The sequence below is a fragment of the Oratosquilla oratoria genome, chromosome 4 (assembly GCF_046742065.1).
Source record: "Oratosquilla oratoria isolate Oo_2021 chromosome 4, ASM4674206v1, whole genome shotgun sequence".
NCBI lineage: Eukaryota > Metazoa > Arthropoda > Malacostraca > Stomatopoda > Squillidae > Oratosquilla > Oratosquilla oratoria.
Window position 1 is genome coordinate 34033263 of NC_134780.1, and position 5000 is coordinate 34038262.

Here is a 5000-nt window from a genome sequence, read left to right on the forward strand (position 1 = left end):
TAACGAAGAGATTGATTAGAGAGAGATACAGATCAAGAGAGAGAGAGAGAGAGAGAGAGAGAGAGAGAGAGAGAGAGAGAGAGAGACTATAGCACGACAGAGAGACACACACACACACACACACACACACACACACACACACACACACACACACACACACACACACACACACACACACACACAGGATCTTTGTTATACAATTAAGTCGGAGTTGATCTCAATATTTATAGATTGATAAAAAAGCAATGGAATTTCATTTTCGGTAACGAAGAGATTGATTAGAGAGAGATAGAGAGAGAGAGAGAGAGAGAGAGAGAGAGAGAGAGAGAGAGAGAGAGAGAGAGAGAGAGAGAGAGAGACTATAACACACACACACACACACACACACACACACACACACACACACACACACACACACACACACACACACACACACACGATCTTTGTATGGAGGAATGTAAATTGTGAGGTCCCACAGGGCACGGTACTGGCACCCGTAACGTATCTGATGTACACCAATGATACGATGAATGAAAAAATAAATCGTTATACTTCCCTATTTGCTGACGGTGGTAGGACCCTGAAGACACCCAAATACTAAGAAGATTCCAAATTGCTACAAGATGACCTAGGTGAAGCTCATGGTGTTATGAAAATATTTTTGTGCAAAAATTAAAAAAATAATGGAAATGAAAAGAAAAAATACTTTATCCGTCCTCTTGTACAGTCTTGGTCGTCGAGGGGAGAAAGAGTTTTCTGTCTCTGGCAACATGGACGGCTTGGATAGGTAGGATGAAAAAAAAAAAAAGTATATTGAAACCCTTACATTCTCTTTCCCTCCTTAGCTCTGTCTTTCTGTCTGCCTCCATCTCTTTTCCTCTACCTCTTCCTACCTCCTTTTCTCTAGTTATGTTAAGAAAAATAGTCATTTATTAACAAAACATACACACACACACATACAAACGCGCACACACACACACACGAGGTATGATACCTAGATAGTAGGAGACAGGACTCTATACGTACTTCCTCTCTTCTATACTCCAGTGAGATCAATACATTTAGATAAAACACGCATTCAACCAAACATAAACACTACGTTATTCAAACTACCGATATGAATAATACATCGAGTTAAACGATAGTGTCTTTGATAGCTATATCTATAAGACTTTATAACGAGATTACTGAATTCCTCTTTCAGCTTTGGAGTTATTATCTGTTGGTGACCTTTGGATGGGCCATAGTAGGAAACCCACGGAAAGGTCTTCTGCGGTAAAGTACACAGCTGAGCTTATTGTTCATCCTCAGGCAGGTGTAACAAACAATAGGGATCGAATTCAGACACAATCAGCCTCGTGCAAGCAATTACCCGGGCTGCGGTTCTGTCGTAGCCTCACACATCTGCCTTTCCGTTTCCACCCTTACAATATTTTTTTCCTTTTCTTTTTACAGAGAGGGAGTTTTTGTGGCAGTTTTAGCGAAATTAAATTGAACATATGGAGAAATAATTATTTTCAGTCAGTATCCTACCATGAAATATTACCTCCCGGTCCAGATTTGAGATGACAAACCGGAAAATGATATCGTTACCCGGATATTGTAGTAACATATCTGGTCGCCAAACGACCAAGACGATGTATAATGCATTTACCGGATACAGAAACACCGGAACCGACTATTATCTCTGCGGTTACGAGCGTCTGTCCTAAGTTTCCGGAATCCTTCGGCGGGCAAGAGCGTAAGGGCCAATCCGTCGTGTTCGCCGAGGGGAGAATTCAACCTTACGGAAGCGACTGGGAGGAGACATACGGACGTAATGTCGATGGTCACTCGCGATTACACGCTTTACTAAGTTCTTTTTCAGCTTTGAAGCGAAGTACTCCTGTGTTTGTTTTGGGACGAATCGACGTGTTTAAGCGTTACTCATTTCTCTGCTGGTCTTAAAAAATTATGTTAATTGTCAACTTTACAAACACTGGGTCATCCGTATATAAAAGTTTTCTGAGTTTAGTTAGTTGCTGCCAGGTATTTTTTTCAACTTGTTTATTAAAAATTATTCAATCTATTCAAATTTATTTAATTTTATTCAAGCTCCATCTATGGCGACAGGTCTTTTGTGTCCAAAACCATATAACTATACAATCATTAAGTAATATAAAAGTTTTACAAATATATGAAGCTGTATTACATATGTAGCGTAGGAATATGTGTGTTTTTGTTCTATTAATTCTATCTATTTATTTATTTATACATGTATTCATTTATTTGTGGTTTATTTATTATTCATATTTATCTATCATTTATTATTCATTCATTCACTTATCTATTATTCATTTATTTATTCATCTACTCATTGTGAATATTGCATTCGTCATATACACCCTAGCATCAAATAACTTAAAATCGTTTATGGACTGAAATATGTTTTTTGAAAAAAAAAAAAAATCTAATATCGAATATTATCTTAAGTCTGTCTCACTTAAACCTTTATCAAATCTGCCGCCAGGTGACTTTACTCAGCTATGGGAAGAGCATCTCCGAAATGAGAGGGGTTAATACTTTACCACACTGGTCTTTTTTCCTTCAACTTCTAACTGATCGGCAGTACCGCCTACCTCCTGTATGCTATTTGCCTTTGCTACTTCATTTGAGTAGAAACGACTTTGGTTACAGTATTCTAGACCTCCGTAGGAACATCTCGACAATGTGTCTAACATTCGTATTCTAGGTCTAAATTCTCTTAGCTCGTCGTTCACCTTCTCATTATATGACACAGGAGTAATTTGACATTTGGAACTCTGAAAAACAAAAGATCGTAACTGAAGTCATTTCTACTCAAACGAAATAGCAAAAGCAAATAGCGTGCTAGTGACAAACGCCTAGTGTACCACCACCCTTAATTCAAGGACACATGTCCCGACAACCTAAGTTTAGTCTTTCTCATCTAGTTAGTACTTAGTTGAAAAAAAAAAATTCAATTCCGATATCGGCAACTTTCTTTAAAATCTTAAGTATCTATTCTCCACGACATTTTTTCTTGGACAACAGGTAAAGCAGGTAAAAGTATTTAGAAATTTTCTTATACATGTTGCCAGTTTTAGTATCAGTGCTATAGCCCGTTACTGTACTATTTACGATCAATTAACGTCTTTAATGGAATTCGATAACCATAGTGAAATACCATATAACAAATACGGGGAGACTAATACTCTATACAGACAGTTGGCTATCCAATGGATAAAGGAAAATAGAATATATAGAGACCCTAATGATATATACAATTAGTTTGAAAAATTGAACAAATTCTGACATCAACATATTATGATCACAGTTCTAAGATTTTATTTACCTTCTTGGAGTTAAAACATAAAACAACTTATTTACTTATGTTCAGATCAAGAACCATTTTATTTTTATTGCTATTTGGTTGATTTGCTACTGAACAACTTCTAGAACTACTTGCTGTTACTTAGGTTAATTTCTCACTAAGCAGTATTCAGATCACTGATCTAGTTTGTTTGTAAAGCAAAATTTGAATCATAAGCAAAACATAATAGAGTAGATATAATCATGCATACATATATACATACATACATACATATATATATATATATATATATATATATATATGTATATATATATATATATATATATATATATATATATAGGTATATCTATATCTACATATATATGTATATCTATATGTATATCTATATGTATATTTATATATATGTATATCTATATCTATATATATATGAATATATATATATGTATATACTCGTATATATATACATATGTATATGTATATATATATACATATATATATATATATATATATATATGTGTGTGTGTGTGTGTGTGTGTGTGTGTGTGTGTGTGTGTGTGTGTGTGTGTGTGTGTGTGTGTGTGTGTGTGTGTGTGTGTGTGTGTGTGTGTGTGGAGACATTGGGACAAATTATGGGAAAGGTGGAGGGGGAAACACGGGTCTTTATCTGAATATCGAGTTTATTCCTGACCGGTTTCGCTTACAATAGCTTCTTCAGAGGAGTGTTACTCTGGGTCGAAGTTGGCGGTGTATATAGTGAGCCAGGTCCACGTTCCCTCCTTGCGGAGAGGTCGGTGGCTGGTACCAGTATAACACGTCAAACAGCATCGATATAACATATATATCATATAATACAATAATAGTGGTAATATAATAGTAATATAACAACATGATACATGACATAATATACAATATAATATATAATTTAACATATGATATAATAGAACATAATATATCATATAATATAATAACATAATAATTAGCATCGATACAGAATGCATATATCAATAAAATTAGAATAAGAATAAAATACATGATTTTTAATAAATGAAAATATATATGAAAATGTCACCGTGATGTTTTGTCATGTTATAAAATCCCCGTGTTAAGTCGGAGCTGTCGTCTTTCTATAGCTGCATACCTCTCCGTGTATTCTGTCCACTTTATGTCTCCCACTTTTTGGTTTATGTTGGGTTTGGTAGCTATGTGTAATCCTTCAAGTGTTTTCCTTCTTCTCTTTGTCAATCCTTTTCAACTATTTCTGATTGTAGCCAATCGGGCATATGACCTTCTTGTTCTATATGTCCCACCATCGCGTTGGAAAGCCTGTGGTATCTTAGGTCAGCTTTGTGTTACTTGATTCTGGTCCTAAGCGCTCTGTGGGTCTCACCATAGTATGATTTATCACATTTGCTGCATCGTATCCTATATACAACGCTTAGGTCGTTAGTTGTTTGTGTCGCTGTTGTTATTAGATTTTTAAGTTTCTTTCCTGCTTCGCTGATTATTTCTAGTCCTAATGGTCGTATTGCATCCCCCAGTGATTGTGAGAAATCGGAGCCTGGTACGACAAGGTATCTAGTTTCTTTCTTGACCACTTTTTCTTTTCGTTGCCTGATACTTTTTGCTTTTTTCAAAGATGTGGATATTAGCGCCTCTGGATATTTTAGTG

At 35.6% G+C, this 5000-nt stretch overlaps 1 protein-coding gene across 1 annotated transcript in view; it reads right to left on the reverse strand.

Annotated features, from left to right (window-relative positions):
• Nucleotides 1–5000, reverse strand: part of LOC143024443 (uncharacterized) — a 6845-nt gene that overhangs the window by 821 nt on the left and 1024 nt on the right. The window lies entirely within an intron of this gene.